Here is a 19,307-nt window from a genome sequence, read left to right on the forward strand (position 1 = left end):
CGGAGCGTGTTGAAATGTAATGAGATAACGGCTGCAGTGTCCTGGATTGGAACTTGATTGGAGGCCAACCGTCCCCTTCCTTTGTGTTCTGTGTCTACCTGATAAAACATTCGCCGTTGTACATTTCATCTCGTGCGTCAGTTAAATAACCTTGCCGGCAGTAACGTCCTTGAACAAACAATTGAGGCAAACCGAGGCTCACCGATGTGCTCAATCCCATGTGTTCCTCTTTAAGAATGCATCCCACTTCTGCCTGCTTTCATTCTTGCAATAGTTCCTCTCTTCTGAAGGTGCATAAAAAAAAGTTACACAGTGGCAAAATGACACGAACATTGTTGACTTAAAATTGCATACACCTGAGGAAGATTCTCTTTAGCCTCTACAAAGTCTGTGGAAGGAGACAAAGCATTCAATTTAACAGAGCAGGCTTGTATCTTTTTTAAAAGATGCTTTTTTAGCTAAATAGCTGTGCAAGTACCCTGAGATTCTTTGCACATACTTTGTATCATCAACAGAAAGAGAATGGAAGCTGTCATTCCAGCTGTCAAAGGAGTGTCTTGTTTGCTAGAAAACTCTGCCAGGTGACCTTTTGGTTTCTGAATGAAAGGAGGTCAGGTGTGCATCAGTTCTAAGGGCAGGTAATCAGGGTGCAGAACTTGCCTCTCAGGTAGAACAGAATGCACTTCCTGGTCTTTTAACAGGTGTTGTGAGTGAATGGAGGTGCGTTTGGCACAAGCTTTGAACCCCCCCCCCACCCCCCCCTCCGCCCCCCCATCATTACTGTGGAGACAAAAAGTAAAATCTCGGGCGGGGCAAACAAAGGGTTTGGCTCTGATTGCAGTGGCTTGCGTCTGCTTTGCTCTCCCCTGCAGATATCACACTGCGTACAGAGAACTCCAGTATGTGGGTCTCGTCTGCTGTTTGCAGACCTCTTCAGAAACAGCAGCAGATGAGTTGTATCCGGGCTGCGTTTTTTTTTTAGCTGATGGGGAAGATGGCGGGAGCCTGATACACAGGGAGGTGTTAGCGGTGGGAGACGGGCTCCCGTTGCGAAACCTGCCCTCCGCCCACTGGCAGGATTAGACGGGACGGCTTCGAACAGAGAGACCCGTAACGCGCTCCTGAACTTTCTGGACTGCACCGCGCTGCATTTTATGCTCTATTTTTCCCCATCACTCTGTCTGCTGTTCAATCTAGTAGCTTCTGCAGGCCGAGGGGTTTGGTTCTCAGGCGTTTGACTGAACTTTTCAGCGCCTGATAACCAATTTTAAAGCATTCTAGATTTCCCCGCTGCGGTATGATACAATTTGCTGTACGTTACCGGTCCTCTGCAGTCTGGTTGGAGCACACAGAATGTGGAAAGGACTGGTCTTTGAAGATTGTGTGTGTTACGCTCAGCTTCTCACACAGAGACACACACACACACACACATACACGGATGGGACCCAAAATTCTATGGTGGTATCTGAGGTTGCTGTCATTGCCTGGCTGGTCTTCATGCCAGTGAGGCAGTGTCTGATTTATGTAAGTGAATAGGATGAGCCTTTGGTGAGGGTGAAAAATATTTGCCCTTTTATATGGGAAGTATGAGCTAATGAGAGAGAGAGAGAGAGAGAGAGAACAAAATTTGTCCCCTTAGTCCTAAACATTGCCAAATGGTGATCTGCAGGAAAATTCTTGTTTGATCCCTTAATCTCAGGTCCTGCATGGTCCTCATTAACCACATGCCAGGGGGACAGAGGACACTCACTGAAGGGGGTGAAGGGCGCTGCACTGTATGCATGGCCTCTCACAATTAACACCTACAGTGCTGTGTGTGCATGTGGGAGTGTTTTTGCACTCGCGCGCGCGTGTGTGTGAGTGTGTGTGTGTGTGTGTGTGTGCATAGGGACTAATCTCTGGTGTGGTGCTTGTTGTCCTCATTAATCACTATTAGCCTCCCATTGTCATCCGTATGCTGTGGTTTTCATCCTCTGTCTCTTGCCCTGGTCTCTCTATGTCTCTTTCTTTCTGCCTCTCTCCCTCTCTGTACGCCTGCGTCTCCGTCTCTGTACATCTGTTTCTTCCCTTTTCTCTCTTCCTCTCTGAGTCGTGGCAGCTCTGTCTCCCTCTGCTCTCAGGTACAGGCCTGATTGGCTTCTCTTTGCGCCTGTGTGTCCAGCTGGCCTGTTCCGCTGCAGTGTTCCAGGGGGCCTCTGTTCTGTAAAGATGGAGACGCGCTGTGTACATCGCTCGCTGCCACGCTCTCTCTGTTGGGCCCTCACTGCTTTCATGCTGGTCCAGTTCCTGGGAATAGCATCATCCTTCATTTTCATGTTTTGCCATGAAGGCAAGAAGACAGTCGCAAAGGCGTAATCGCACTGTGCAAAGCCTCTGTGCTCCTCTGATACTGAATTAATCAAGGAACGTCTTCCTAGCATATTTAGACTTTTCGGTGATGTTAAAGCTTGTTTTTTTTTTTTTTCAAAACCAACTCGATTTGCGTAATGGAATCACAGGTCTGCCTGATTTCATGGAAGGTGGTTGCGATCATCTTCGAGCGAGAAGTGTCCACATACGCAGAAACCAAGTTCAACTGACTTGAGATGCATGGGCTCTGCGATGCCTATCATTGCCTGAAGGTGTCACAATGACTCGATGCAGCGCATATGCGGCAATACAGCCGTGAGGTCATCAGTTAGGTGTCCGGGCTCTGCAGGGGTTTTTAACAGGCAATAAGACCGTATTTCACACACACACACACACTGGCAGGCATTTATGTGCATGTGTGTAAAAATAGCCTTACCTTGGAGCTGTTCCGGTCACAAAGCATGGCTCAGCGGGCAGTGAACACACAGTGACTGAAGCTCAGGATGGACACCAAGAGGGCTTAGATCTGAAAGACTTTTACTCTGAAATAGTTTTGCTCTGAAAAGAATCTCTAACAGGAAGTGCCAGGGGGGAGAGGGGCACTGTTGCCATGCTGGGAGATTCTCACAGTTCTGCCAGCTCTGTAGACGCAGCGTGCTTCCCAGCTTTTCCCCCAAACAAAAGCCCAACAGGTGGAAAGGTTACGTAAGTGGATTACAGCGCTGCGCAGAGAGAAATAGAATGATGAGTGGAGTTTTAGATGGCAAAGCTTTCATTATTCATGCGCTCCTCTCTCCCAGCTATTTTTTCTTTATCTTTTAAGTATTTTTACATCTCACGGAGTGGTGGAAAAATAACTTTGTTCAGCAGGCGCCATCTCTCTGTATAGATACTTTAAATATGTAAATAGACTGAAAAATTCTGGAATGATATTGGAGGCACAGTACGGGTGTACGGTCACAGACAGGCTTTAATTTTCTGACTGCATCACATTATAGTGTTCATCTTCTAACTCTGTTGATGTATCACAATGAGCAAAGATGAGCCATTTTCCCTCAGCTGATGGGGTAGTGCATTATTCTGCCGTCATGTCTGAGTGAATAGGCCAGTGAAATATTTAAAAGATCTCGCTCAGGCCTCACTCAGCTTTGTCATTGGTTATGAAAGAGGACGATGAGGTAAGCAGCTGGCAAAAACCAAGCAGCTTCCACATGGTTTCAGGAAATATTTGCGATTTGGAAGCGCAGTCCACCAAGGGATTTGCCCCCGACCAGTGCAGAGCCATGAAGCATGGTATGAGCTCAGTGGGGTAGTACAGCCAACAGGAAGTTACTTCTGGGTGATACACAGAAGTGTAAACATGACATTTCATTTAATCTTCATTTAGCCTTAGAAATCACTTCCCTGAAATATAAAAGAGATTGTATTAGGGTCTTGAATAAATCAAGAAAAAAAACTGTATGACAGAGAGCTTTGTCTTGCTTTGGGGTTGATTTATTTTAAATCCAATTGGACAAATGAGCTTTTGTTAGTTTCATCAGACAGTATTCACTACTTTGCTTTTCTCAGTTTTGCCATCAGAATGGCAGTCATATCTCAAGCTTTCATCTTTTATATTTGCCATCCATCATTTTTTTTCCTCTCTCTCAAGGTTTACTTTGTCCGCAGCTAGTCTGTAGAGGACTTCTTCCTTTGCTGCCACTGTCACTGTGGAGAGGATTGGATTTGAAACGTGGCATGAATATTTCAGGGCCTGTATTTCACGGGGCTGCTGTATTCCTGCCAAGAGGAAGATCTTCAGCCGAAGGTTATCCAGGTTGTCCTGTGCACGGTGCACAAGACAATTATTGAAATTGCACAAACAAACAAAAGTTTGCACTATCCAGGATAAACTATAAGTCACCACTGTCAACTTTGCTGCTATGTCCTCGTGCCTGTTAGGCCGCTGTCTGAGGATCATCTTCATTCATAAGCTGTGGCAGTGGGGGACTACAGACTATTTATACAGAGCCTCATAAATAATAAATACATAATGAATAAAATTATCAGAACATTCACAAGTCTTGCACAAGCTGTAGCCGTATATAATCATTGCTTTGGGTGTGTGTGTGTGTGTGTGTGTGTGTGTGTGTGTGTGTATATATGTGTTGGGGGGGTCTTGGGTTACCAGTATCCCTTTGATTAAAAAAAGTAATTCAAGCACTCTGTTAGGAAATGTTAACCTTTTTATTGTCATCCATTGATTTGGCTTGAGATGTTACAGCGCATTACTCATACAATATGTGGATAAATGGCTTCCTGAGCGTGTCAGGCCTTTAAAGTGGGAAGGAGGTGTGGTCTGCCATTCACTGACTCAGGCTGTTAAAGGTGAAAGTCAGCAAAGGAGACGTATCAGATCCCTTACTTGGCACTTAAGTGAAACATACACAGAGGCCGGATCATGTCCTGCAGGCGGCTGTAGATGACTTTGATTAACCCTGTGCACATTCCAGTGTGGAAGAGTTTTCAACCTCCACCCTGCTGTCCTCTGAGATTCAGCAGGGCCCGCTGCCGTCAGCCTTCCTCTTCGGCGCGTGGTGTTGGGTTACAGTTGCACACTGCAGCGGCCGGAGAGTGGCTGCGCTAAGCAAAGGGAGAGCTGGTAATGGCGCTCAGTCCGCTCGACTCAGCCCATCCTCCGGAAGAGGGAGAGAGGCTGGGGTGCATTAGGAAGAGGCACTGAATGCATGGTTTTTAGGCAGCGCCTCGATGGAGCACAGCGGCGAGGGATGTTTTATTTATGCTTTCGTGGGGCTCGATCCGCTCCCTCCTGCGCGCTGCAGCCTCTCTTGGCAGGTGGACGAAGATGTGACCACAACGTGTCATTGCTATGCCGGCGACGGACCTGCTTTACACAAACTCCGCATCGCTCTCGATATCTGTCTCTCCCATCGACCAGAAGAGCCTCTATGAACTTGGAGGAGACGGCCAAGGAGGCTCTCTGTAGATTATATGCCATTGAAGATAGGCTTTCTCATTCATTTTCCTACTTGCCAAGACCTTTCATCCAGGCAGTGAAAACCCTGAGACTCGATGCACTGCAGTTTAGTGTTACAGGGCACCGAGCTGTATCCTCTGAAAAATTATAATTATTGACAGATATCTGTTGGCAGAGGGGAATTGTTTTGAAGTTCTGGAGAATATCAATGGTTGTTTGGAGGTGAACCCAAGACTCTTACAGAGCTGGTCGATTATAAAAACCCAGGGAAAGTCCAGCTCAAGTTATTCCTTTGATTTATTATTTTTTCCTTTCAGAGAAGTTAACTCAAGGTGCCCATGAAAAACCATTTTTCATCCTTCTTACTGTGAATTCACCGGAATAAACAGTTATCTTTCCAGCCTCCTGCGTCACCCTAAGACAAGAGAATTTCTCCTATTCGATTATTACTTTCGTTAGGCCTCAGATGCCTCAATGTCTTTGGACAATGACTTTTGTGTGGCTGGATGGAGTTTCCTTTTCATTTGTAAATAACCAGAATGACTTGCCTGTCACATCAAATTACATGGCCCTCTGTGCCTTAGTTCAGAGAATAGGACAATATGCAGTGATTCACTCTCTCACTGTCTGCAGGAAAAAAAAAAACATCACCAGGATGCCAAAAAAACAACAATAGATTAGTCTTGTTTTTTGTGTTTTCATGGTTTGTTTCTTTCAAGTCTAATTGACGGTTGTCTCTCTAGATGTCCCTTTGTGTTGTGTTGACTGTTATCAAACGTGACACGACCTTCTTCGACAAGGTGGTGACAATCAGGCAGGTGCAGCACCATGAATAATTTATTCTCCACCTCCAAACTTTCACCTCCTGTCAAGCTGTTCGGTCGGCCTGCATGAGTGTCACCTGAACAGGACCGGAAGGAGTGGCAGCGCTCGGCAACATGAAGGACGTACAGTGCCTCGGTCAGCGGTCCTGCTTCGCACCATTGTCCATACCAGTACACCAGCAGGATTCATCAGTGCGTCTTGGCTTTTAGAATGTTCCCCTTCTGTGTTACGGGCAGCAGACAACTTTCTGTTTGTCTTTCAGAGCAAGGTAATTTAGCTGTAACTTTCCAGATATGTAGGGCAGTGTTATTTTTCTGTTGAAAATGAAAGTATTGCACCAGTTGTTGAACTGAATCAAAATGTACTGAGAGGCATTAAAAATGTAACAGTTGAATTTGGCTCCAGTCTTTACTGAGCAAGAACATAATACAGATTAGTTTATTCCTAATGCAGAAAAAATGGACTGCGTGTACTGCTGGAGTATTTCAAACCTGTTATTAATCAAAGGGGGTTAAACGCCAAGATGGTCGGTTTTTGCACTGAACAAGTTATCTCGTGTGTCCACCATTTGCTGCGAGCAATACTCAGACCCCATGTGGCATCAGCGTTATTACATCATTTCTCTTTTTCCGTGAAATCAGGAGCCACTCAGTAAGAAGTGCCGCACACCAATCAGGAGGTGGGCATGGTCATCAGTGCTAACAATGTATGTGCTTGAAACAGAGGTGCTCTGTTGGGTTCCTGTCAATGAGTAGAATGTCCAGTTTATCACATTGGTCCATTTCAATAAGGTCTGACAGGTGCAGGTTATCTGCGGCCATGCATGTACCTTAATTAAACAGGAGAGCTTTGTGAAAAGTAAGGTTCGATGTGTGGGATGAGAGAAGTCTCTTTTTGTCCCAGTCAGTAAGCCACTGATGTACACAAGCTGTGCCCTCTGCCTATTATGTACTGCGCTAAGGCTAACTCCTGTGTGCTTCAGTGAAATCATCATAGGTCTCATTTAAGCATGGCATGGGAGTGTCGAAGTGTGATTTCCACAGCTGCTTCTGGACCTCTGTCACGTATTCCTGTCAGGCTTTGACTTTCCAAACACTACCCGGTGTAAATATATCCCTTATTACTGAAAGGAATTTTCCTTTATGAAAATGAATCGTTCTGCGGTTGAAGTCGTGTTAATTATTCAGTGTTCTAATCAAGGCTGCCCGTGCTGATTACTCCTGACTGACAGATGAAAAGCTCTCTCTCTCTCTCTGTGGCGTGTGGGATTCGACAGTGCAATAAACACAAGAAGGATAGGACCACTGGGGCTTCATCATTCAGCATATTGGACTGCTGGGGTTAAATCGGCTTCAGGTTTGGCAGTTATTCCTGTGTCCTGTTTGTGTTTACAGAGGCATGTGGACATGTTACTGAAGGACTGTGGCACCCTTACTATATGCAGAAATGGTGTTCTTTGAAATGACATTCAGGAACTTCACAGCAGAAACTTCCTCCATCTCGGTGTAATACAGCCTCGTCACTGCTGGCTGAGAGGCGTTTTAGGTGGTGCTGAGTTGCTCTCGCATCTTCTTCCACCCTCTGGGTTATTGTCCTTTCTGACACCTGCTCACTGCTCCTAATACTGACGGGTCCTGTCCAGCATCATGCTATAGGCCCCAGGGGTTTGGAAAGTCGTTTGCTTCATCAGAACCTGAAAGACGTGGCATTGAGCAGAGAGAACTGAAGGAGTGTGCAAAGTACAGTTCTTACATTGGAAATCATGAGTTTTTACGTGTGCAAATACCACACGCGTGTGCTGTGTCTTCACACAGGAAAGAGTATATTTTTCTTTTAACACAGAAAAAGACATATCTTGGCTGTTTAGAGTTTTTTTCATTGTCTCTTATGCACTGGGCTTGTTAGTGTTTCACTACCGCTGAGACTCGTCCAGAGTGATTAATCCAGCAGTGTGTCTGAGGAGGGGTGTAGTTTGTCATGGGACAGGGTAAGGCGGGGGGTGAGCCAGTGACTGCAGAGTGCTTCTGGGGTGTGCCAGGAGCAGCAGACCAAAGAGTTGCAGGGTTACGCTCCCTCTCCCTCCTTTAGCGACCCTGCTTGACCCCCGCCCCGCAGTGAGCAGACCCACCGGAAGCGCTCGTGGCCGGGTGACAGGTTCTGTTTCCTGCAGCGGTGGCTTTCACAGGCAATTAAAAATTATTAGACGGATAATGTTATTCCAAAGATGTCAAGTATGTCCCAGACACTGCCACCCACACAACACCCATGCATAAGCACGCAGCTTGGTGGATATCTCCCAGTCAGCTGCCATCGGAATGTGACAAAGCAGCTGTTCATGTACTACAAACACAACAAAGCCTGCTAACACAAAGAACAACTCGAGCTGTTTTCTTTAATAAGGACTATAAAACACTTCCATGTGGCCTGTTACAGCAGCGCGTGGTCTGGCTTCCCGCTTACCGTTCATTTTCCTTCCTCAGAATGTTGAACTTTTGTGATAGATTGGTCTAATAAAATCGCAGTGTGATTGACACATGAAAAATGCAGGCTATTTCTCTCCCCACATCAAACGGAATGGCCTTTGAGGGCCCCGCTCCCTCTGGGGTGGGAAAGTGCTGATGGACGCAATATGACGGGAGATGATTGTTGCCATGGGTGCGAAACAGATTGACTCACGTATGATAAAAAGTAATGGTGCCGCCTCAGTCTTTCAGGAGCGGAGAGGCTGGGGGTTTTGTCACTTCTGCACACTTTTCTCTCTCAATTTCTCTGTGTTTCTCTCATTCTCTCTGATTTGCTCTATCTCTCTCCATTTCCCCCACTCTTCATCTTTCTCTCTCTCTCTCTCTCTTACTCTCTGGCAGTTTTTTTTTTCCAAGTCGAAGTGGCTTCTCAGGCACAACAAGTTAATAATAAAAAGCATCAGTCAACAATCAACCATCAACTGCCTGTCTTTTTCTTTCTTTACCTTTCCCCTTTCAATCTCTTGATTTCTAGTTTTCTGTCTTGCTGATTCCCTTTGCTTCTCTCACTCTGTCCATTTTACCCTCTTTCCATCTCTCTCTCTCTCCATCTCTCCTGTGGGAGTTTCCCAGCACATAATTAAAGAGAGGGAATCCTTGCAGCAAGCCTGCAACAATGCAACAAAAACCAAAACAAAAAAAAAAAAATTAGCGCTGTCTGCTCCCAAGAGTATAAATGAAAGCCAAAGATAAAAAGGAGCACACGCAATGAGGCCAGCCTGTGATTGGCTTAAGAACGTCATTCTCAAAATTTCATGAAAAATTAATTCAGGAAGTGAGCCAAATGAAGAAAAAAACTCCCGATATTTCCTAAAAAAAAAACTGTGGCACTTCCTTTCTGAATAAAACACCGAAGGCCATCCCTTTTGGCACTGTTGCGTGCGTGCCCTTTCTGTTATAGTTCCTCCCGGCTCCCTGGGGCCCCCCGCACAGCTATGAGCCCTGAGCTATGAGGCTGAGCGGGGCTGGACACCAGAATGCCCCTCCTCAAGTACCCTGGAAGATCTGGGCTTTAGCTGCAGCTCTCTGTTACTGCATCAGTTTGTCATGCTGCAGATGAACTGCTCCAGCGAAACCCGCCGCTGTCATGCGAACCTCAGCTGGTGGTGCTGTGAAATCCCTGTGCTATTCGGCAGTCACATGTGGCCTGCACTTGGTCCTCTTACATGTGTTGCAGTGCAGTGGGAGTCGGTCTCACGGGCTAATGCTGTAGTGTGGTATTATCTTGCTACAGTGGTAGGCTGTGCGGATGACGGGGGGTCACACACAGGAGTCTCTGTGATCGTGTATCCCTGGTCTCTGCGGGAGGCCAAAGGGCCGGTCTGTCATCACGCCCTGTTCCAGCAGCTTCTTATCCTGGCATCCACTCTATTTGTGTGCAGCTGACAGGGAGGCAGTTCTGCAAGGAAAGCTGGGGTGATCTTACACAAGTACCAAGGAAGGGCAAGCACAGGCAGACATAGCGCACCCACACATGCACACACAAATTCCTGTGCACACACACTTTTATGCACTCATACATGTATGCATTCTCTCTCTCTCTCTCTCTGACACACACACGCACACACACGCACACGCACACGCACACACACACACACACACACACACACACACACACACACACACACACACACACACACACACACACACACACACACACACACACACACAGCCACACTGCAGATGGGGAAATGGGGACACAGGGGCACTGCTGGAACAGTGATGCTGAGGAGTTGTGAGCGTGCCCTCTTGAGTGGCAGTGGGGGTGAAGACAGAGTGAAGAGTGGGTGCTACTAGAACCCACTAGAGCTGAGAGCGGATGGGACTGGAGACCAAGGGTAGAGTGGATGGGGGTGAAGACAGTGGATTGTGGATGGGATTGGAGGCCGAGCGGAGAATAGACTAGAGGCAGACACAGAGAGGGGATGGGGCTAGAGACAGCGTGGGGAGTGGATGGGATTGACACGCAGGGTGTAGGTTACATTCTTTGAAAATGAAGTGCTATCATAGCACAGGCAGCTGGTACTCTGAGATTGTGAGGGGAGCAGAGCTTTCAACAGAAAGGAGCATCTTTACATCAACCCACAGGGACAGAGGTTAGACCTCTGTGCTATACTCACTAGCCTTGTTTTTTCCTCAGTGCTGCTGGGAGTTCAGCATGTTCAATAAGTCCCTCAATGACATCATTTACCAGCACCATAGTCTTTCAAGGGCATGTATGCGGTGGATAACAGACTCAGTCAGAGGTGAAGACTGTTCTGAAGATTGTCAACATGTTGCCTGCATCTCCACCCCAGCTTTTCAGTAGCATGTATAAATAATTTGTTAAGTAGTAAAACTGAAGGTAGAAATGGCTAACACTGTGCGGGCTTATTCCTGGGGGCCCCCTGCAAGGAGTCCACAGTCTGGCCTAATCTTTGTCACCTGGTACATTTGAGCTGTCGTATCTGCATCCGGGTTGGGCCTCGTGTTTGGCCATGGGGCTGTGGCTTGGCTCGGCCTGATTCAGCTCCAATGGCAAGAGGTGACAGCAGCCTCAGGTGGTAACGGCAGGCCGAATGCCCCAACCATCGCTTTCCTGAGTGGCAGAATGACACACTCTCACCCCCTTCCTCCCCTCATTGCTGCAGCTCCGCATCCACACATTATACCCCATCTCCCTGGGCCGACGGCGTGTCCTCATTCCTCATCTCACCATCACTGCAGGGGACCCAGAATGCAGGAGGGGAGCTGTAGGACTGACCTGGGAACAGCATCTGAAATTTCATCGTATACTGTAGGGTTTTGCGGATTACATGTAATGGTTGTGAGTGGAAGGGACATTTTCCTGATGTTTATCTCATCGAGCAGTGCAGCTGCTTCATATTGTGTTGTGTTCCTGCTGTATTTTGGATATGTTGTCTGGAGTCGCCTGGAACAGTGGAATGTATAATGGTGTCAGAGTGCAGGAATCAGCTTATTTTTTTTCTTTGCTTTTGGATGGCTTAATTAGCAATTAATGAGGAGGTGCATGTTCTTCTAATTTGGCGAGCTATGCTAAACTTGTATGTAAGCCAGAAAAATAACTTTGTTGATAAGAGATTCTATTTTGCTAATTGTCGCTTGGAGACAAAGGATCAAGAAAGCTTAGGGACAAGAATGCGTGGTTGACTGATATGATTTCTGTGCCCAACTTCACCAGTGAATTTAAAATGAAGTATTTATTATCAAGTGTTTGCTTAAGCCTCCAGTGTGCAGAAGTATTGAGATGAAATGTCAGCCTTATTATTTTGCATCAAGATGTAGGACACAAACAATCACGCAGATATTTTCTGACCCATTTCATTTTTGTTTACTTCAAGGAGTTACATACAGTTTGCGTGGAGTTTTTGACAACTATTAGATACGGTGCCAGTGTGTCCTACTGGGAAGGGACTAAACACTATTGTTTTACTGCACTTTTAGAGCCAAAGGGAGATCGAACTAATACCTGAGGTAGCTGCTGGTTGGCTCGGTGTTGGCTTTTTGCAATGCAGCTAATTGCTGTTCTGTTTTACACTGCATGCTAAATGTTGCACTGTCAGTTCTGGCAACCTGTTCAGTCCTTCAAGACTACACTCCTTCTTTCTCAGGAAAAAAAAACAAAATGAAACAGTATGCCAGAATAGATTCAGGAAGCAATGCAAACCAGCAGAATGCTGTGAAAGACATTAGAAGAATGCCATCTGCTCTGTATATTTTCTGCTGCTCTGATGCGGCCTGAGCTGTGCCAGTGCCCACCATCAACCCAAGCGATCCAGGTGGAAACAGATTTGCCAGACGTCATTTAGGTCACAAGGGCAACAGAGCTTGAGCCTGCGGCTGACTGTGTCCCCAGAAGGAGCCAGTGCAGAGGCCATACGGCGTAATGACTAGAGTTTGTCATGAAAACATGGTGTGGGAAACTGCACTCTGACTATACACCCCTCTCCTGGCAGGTCGGGGACCCCTGTCCTGACATGCGGACCTGTCAAACTTATGTGTAGAACACCGTGCTGCACAGAGAAGCAGGGACCATCTGGTCCAGATGGCAGTGTTATTAGTAAATGTGCTTTCGTCCCTTCAATGAACCTTGGTCTTCTTCATCCTAGACACATTTTGTTTCTGTGGCAAATAAATGTGATACGAGTTGTAAATTTCCATAATCCACATTCACAGTGTAACAGCCAGAACTCAATATCACAGCTGTCATGTCAGGCATTCAGGTTCTTAAGCTGTTTAAGACTAGTGGGCTGGACAAACACCTGTTTCTGATTTGTTCTCAAATAAAGTGTAGATAAATGCTCATGGTTTGCAGTCTGGTGGCCATAATGGTGGTAGTGGTGGGATATCTCTTAATTCGCAATCCTATACCCTGCACTGCTGAAGGAAAATTGCATTTTTTCCAGCTCTGCTTGATCTGCAGAAAAATAAGAGTGCCTCATTGATTCTGCTTCCATTGCCTTCTTCTCTTGTTTACTGACTCGTTCACTTGCGTCAGAGAAGTTGGCAGGTCTAACCGAACACCTCCTGCTGTGAAGGCCTCTGATGAGCATATGTTACGCCACAGTCCCTGCTGATGTAAACGGTTGTTGCGCTATAGATCACTCTAATTGCAGTCATTGCCACCGCAGTTTTGGGTGGGACGCATAAGGTAACAGGACACAGTGTTACTCCCTGCTCCTCCCTGGGCCAGCGAGCCTCCAGGCAGAAAGAAGACGGTGCTGTAATTGTCCTCAGAAAAGTGCTGGTTTTGTCCTGTATGATGTGAGTCTCAGCTACCATCACAGAATGAGGACGTGACTCTGGGGCTTGGAAAGTGTGGGGAGAGGGTGAGAGAAAGTGTGATCAGATCGGAGCTGTGAAGTGCATGGTGAAAGGAGAGTGTCCCTGAGGTCAAAAATGACAGCGTGAGGCCATGCGAGACAAGGGTGACCTCAGTATGGTCCTCTCAACAGTATATAATATTGTACATTGTGCAGGTCCTTGTGCTTGTATATAAATTACAGTTATGACCTACCTCATGATAGCACTTACAAAGGACTGTGAAGTTTTGGCTTCAGTTTTTCATGTGATATTCTCACTCTCAGGCCGAGACAAAGTCACTTTGCTGCGGCATTGAGATGAATATTAAAGCACTTCCAATGCGTGTGTGGTGATGCTTGGAAATGTATTCCATATATTACTCAAGACTTGTGTCTAGGAAATGCTTAAATGTGCAGAATCGGCTCGCAACGAGTTTTTTTCCTTCCATCCTTGTGTTCTGCTTGACGAAGTGATTAATGGTTTCTTCATAAACTCTGCTGTGGAAACTTAAATAAACAAGGAAGAAGCTTGCACTATGTAAATGAAGGGTGCTCTCTGAATTCAACCACAGGAGAGAGGTACACACTGACTAAAGGGAGTACAAATGGTGTGAATGGAGACAGTATAAGAACTACTAAAGAGCAGCCTGACATTCAGCCATTCAGCATCTGCTGACGTCTGGCTCACGCTGAGTTTTCAGTCCTTTCGTGCGGCTCTCTGGACGTTGGGAGCCACAGTGAGCGTGGCTGCTGGGGTGGTCCCAGGTTCAAATGAAAGTGACCATCTGAGCAGAGTCTAGGGAACGATGGAAGGGGGTGGGGGTGGGGGGGGGGCACTGTAAACAAACACAAACTGCACAGAGACTCTGAGAGAGGACGGGAGGGAGGAGCAGATGTGTACTCAACACCAGGGACCCTTTAGTCACAGCTCAACAGTATCTGAGGTTACTGAATCCTGAACGCCTCTGCGTGTGCTCAGGCTGTGGGGGTCTGTGGGGACCCCTCCTCTCTCTGTGGTGGACACAAATGGGATTTTTTTTTAATTCCTTTTCACTAATAACCGTTATTTCACTTTTTGAGGCTGGTGGAGCCAGGGGGCCGAAAGTCATTTCTGTTTCATGTAGCAAGCTTTACACAGGGACTCGTCACTGAACCTCAGCCTGGGACCCCCAGGGGTGTCAGCGGGGGGGGGGGGGGGGGGGGGGGGGGGCCTCTGGGAACAGCGTGGAGTCCCCCCTCACTCACATCCCTCTGCAGCCACTGTTACCGAGTCCCAAGGGCACAGTCTCCACAATCACAGCACGGTGCAGAGTACAGTCCGACATTAAAGAATCGCACTACAAAGACATGTGCTTGAAGAAGTATAAGAAGTTACAGTATCAGAGGGATGCAGGCCCGGCAGCGTGATTGTGGGTGTGCCATTGCTGTAGCTGTCAGGGAATGACTGTGGCCATTGGCCTAAATGGTGGTGCAGGTGTGGAGCACTGCATAATGCCAGCCAGGGCCCCAGCCACAGATATAGCATGTATTGAACAGATGTTGAGCCCCACCTGGAGCTATTGTGGAAATTAAAAGTGTAACTAATTGCTGTATTTGTATTAGGAATATTCATGAGGGGGTATGTTGAAAGACAGAAAATCCACAGACAGCCCAGAAATGCGGACTGGACAGAAGGTTCCTAGACACGGAGGACAGAGGGGATGCAGGGGCTGAATATCGGGTCAGAATTTTGAATATCTGTGCCACATTTTGTTACAGCTCATGAATTGGGTTTTGGCGCTGCTGAGTCCTGTTTAATCACATTGTTCACGTTCAGCTGTGAACACGGTCATTTTCACAGCAGCAACAAATCTCATTCTCTACCGCAAAATGTCAAGATTGCTAACAGAGAGCAAAGGAAATGAAAATACCGTTAATGGAGCATTGATTATCTGGCTCATTCTGAGAGATCATGACTCTCAGAGAGCCCCCACAGAGGTGGTTATGCCAAGGCAGTGTGCATGTGAGTCATTTAACAGCAGCTCAGGAGGAGGAGATACAGAGGGCAGTTTGTGGCAGGAGCATGTGGAGGGACACCGGACGATGGCCAAGCACCAATGAATGTTCATCTGCTTTATCATTCTCCTTTCATCGGCAACTGCACCGTGAGACGAACAGAGCAGTCCAACCTTACGGTGGGATCATCGACTGCAGAGTGACTATAACAGCACTCCATTATTGCTTGACACTTTGTAAATAGCTCTTGGAATACGTGTTGATTACTTAATTACTCCCAGGATTGGTTTATTAGAGTGCCTTGATGGATGTCTGGAGGTTTATTGTGTCTTATGAGGACTGGGAGGAGAAACCATGCAGGGTGTTTTAGTGTACTTAAGCATCCGTGTAAGAGATTAATAATGTTAAGTACAAAAACAATTTAGAAGTTGTCTTAAAACTCACATCAAATGTTTCCATTGGAGTGTTTAGCAGCTCATTCATTCAGCCTTTGACGGAGACAGAATAGTCTACAATACGAGAGAGTGATTGTCAAGGACTTTGTGACATGTGATCTACGTGATCTACCTCTATTAATGACTCGAATTGCACAGGTTCAGTAAAGTTCAGTGAATAAGCAAGCTGATGAACACCAGTGGTATGGGGGAACAGTCCTCGAGAGAGGAGAGACTGTGCTGTCCTGATAACTGGAAGCAGTCCATTCTGCATTCCTCTTTTGCACCTTACACTTGGTAACTTAACATACTGTATTAGCCATTCAAGATAGGTACTCGCTAAAGGTTAGACCAACCCTGCAATGCATTGTATGTTTATCATTGACAGTCCTGTTTCCTCTGTTTTCAAAGCAGAGATGAGTTTCTTATCACTCTCAGCTTTGCACATTTTATCCACTGTTCGGGTAGAGGGCAGTGCATTATCCTGCTTAGAGTGAAGCTGAGCGTGCCTCTGTGCCAGTGGTGCTGGCTAATGCCTTCCTCAGAGAGATCCTCGGTTTGCGAAGGGAAAACGGCGAGCGCAGAGGTGGGTGGGCTGGCGAGCAGGTGCTGTGCAGGTGCATCCGCTAATGGCTCCTGAGCTGAGCGCGCCTGCAAGCGTCTCCCTTCAGGTATGGGTATCGACCAGTGGAGAGAAGAGTGCCGCCCATCAGCCACAGAGAGTCTCGACCTGTCGCGCCCAGCTTGCCGCTGGTGACGTGGAAGCCGCAGCAATGTTAAGCCCTGCTGGCCCCGTGTTATCCAGCAGAAGACGTGTTTGTCTCCTGTCTCCAGTCCTCTCAGCTCTGCAGCAGAACTGCCACACCCACTCACTGCACACTGATAGCGCCTCTCTCTCTGTGCAAACATCTCTCTGTGCCTTCCTTGTTTGTATGCGTAATACTCGTTGCCCGTGGACTGTATACCATACGCAGTATACAGTATTGGCATATATGTTCTTGTTTCTTGTTGTCTCGCTTCTCACAGCCCTTTTAATGGCGTAAACGATCTGTCATGAGAAAATGAAGCCTTTTTGACAGTTTTCAGCTGTGCTGATGGGAAAGATTGTGACATCTTTGCACTGACACTAGAAATTCAAACTCCTCAGCAGAGTTTCTTATAAAAGACCTCCAGGTCTTCCCTGCTTTATGCATGCATGAAGCCTGCGCACACCTGCTGAGAGAACTCCTTTTAGAATAAGTAGCAGAATCATTCTTATCAGTTACAGCATTCAAAGTGTCGTTCGTCAAAACATATAGGACTCTACCCCTGGCAGCTTTGACATGTGTGAAGTAATGATAGCTGGAATAAAACTCTGCTGAAATGGAAATGTCATCTGGAAAAGGGGAACATTTTTTCGACGTGATATAACATTCCTCTCAACTTACAGATAATCCCTGCCCTTGCAAATACATACACACATTTATACAAACGTCTGTCACACTCTCACACACACACACACACACACACACACACACACACGCATACATAGCACACCGCTTAAACATTGGAGAGTTCATTTTCTGCGTGATGCTTTTGTGGAGTTGATTTGATTTCCTTGATGTTGCTTTGACGGTGTAGTGCAGCTGTCCGTCGATGTTGTGCCTGGCTTTGTTGAGCAGCAGAGCTCTGTCGTCAGGGGCTTTTCCGCCCCCTGCTCTCAGACACGCATACGCTTGCTGTTGTGTGCTTACTTTGTGCTCACCGACTTGAGTTTCACAGCATCGTCTCACCTTCAGTGTCCCAAACGAAAACTCGGTACAGTTAGAATAAATCTGAACATCGTTGCGTTCACCTTGTTTATAATGTATGATACATTGACAGTCAGTTCCTTCTTTTAAAATAATATATGAAGTACCTTTACCCTTAAGTGATTTTATTTAGTGTTTGAAGAAGGCAAGTAGTACTTTAGCAATACTTTTTTTTAGCAATAAATAGGCATACCCAAGTAACTGTATTATTGCTAATAACATTTGTGGCATTACAGTTTCAATGTAAGTAATGGTATGCTTATAATTGGCTTGCATAATCGATACTTCTTTCAGGACCCACTCCTTATTAACCTTTGAAAATTACTTTCACCCCAATTAACGTGTGCAATAAAGTGAATTAGCCATATGTGTAGAAGTTTTGGAATTGAGAGATTGCCTACATTCTAAAGTATATACATAGATGATTTTGCACTACGATGTTTCAGAAACAGTTAGTGTGATGTGGTATTTTTCCATCAGAAGGCGTGACCCATTTACGTCTTCTGCAGCAGAGCTCTCCTGCCCCTCTACCCAAGCTGAAATCTGCAGCAGAAGGAAGAACGTTGCTTTTATCAACAGCCTCAAGCAAAACCTGCTCAGGTGCCAGCGTTGTTGGAGCGCTGCTCGTTTGAAGGAATTCAGCCGCATATTAGAAGCGAAATCCATCACGGTCTGGGACAGAGATTGCACTGTAACATTCACCCTCCTTGATTAATGGAAGGGAAGGAAAATACAGGGTGGTTTTATGCTGCAGCTGTACTGTGTACACACACCAAGTGGGTGTTTTTCAAGCGTGGAAGGAAGTGTGGAATACCAGGCAGGGGTCGGGGGTTAGTGGCTTCTATGCAAGCCCAACAGCCCCTCTGCCTCAATGGACGGCCTCCCACCCTGCTCCAAGGACCAATCAGGAAGATGCTTTGTCTCGAAGGAGTGGGATTGGCTATCCTGGTGTCACCCCAATAAGCCCATGTTCCACAGGGAGAGAGCAGTGGGTGGATATCCCTGCGGTGATGTCTGGACATAGGATGGCTCGAACGGGAACTCTACCTTTCCCTTTGGTCTGCGTCAGTTACCACTGTGCACGTTTGCATAAGGATGGATGTTTAACCAATGGAACCTGCTCACACACTTAGACTCGCACTTCCTGAAGCTGCCAGGAGGAAGCATGGGAAATTAAATGTGGATGTGTTCACCCCAATGCTGTAACCAGCTTATCAGCGTTATGTGCAAACTGTGCTGAAATATGTTATTGATGTATCAGACTGCAATGTTTTTGCATCCCCGGTAGAATTTAGAATGAAGTTTTTCCATCCTCAGCTTTAGTATAAGTGTTTAATAGAAACGAGCCCAAAAATATCCTATACCTTATTCATCAGTCATCTGATGTCCTCATTGAGAGGAGGTAGAAGGTAATATCATGGGAGTTAGATGAATCTGTGGCAGGGAAGACGTCCTGAAAGTGCTGAGTCTTCCTTTACTTCCCCTCTGTTACCCCGTGGCCTCCCTGTCAGTGTCCCAAGGCGGCCTGCAGGAAAGACAGAGCCTGTGTGTGAAGCCCCGGTCCCTCGAGAGACGGCGGGGACGCGAAGAGGGAGAGTCAGCTGGATTATGGG

The sequence above is a fragment of the Megalops cyprinoides genome, chromosome 25 (genome assembly GCF_013368585.1).
Source record: "Megalops cyprinoides isolate fMegCyp1 chromosome 25, fMegCyp1.pri, whole genome shotgun sequence".
NCBI lineage: Eukaryota > Metazoa > Chordata > Actinopteri > Elopiformes > Megalopidae > Megalops > Megalops cyprinoides.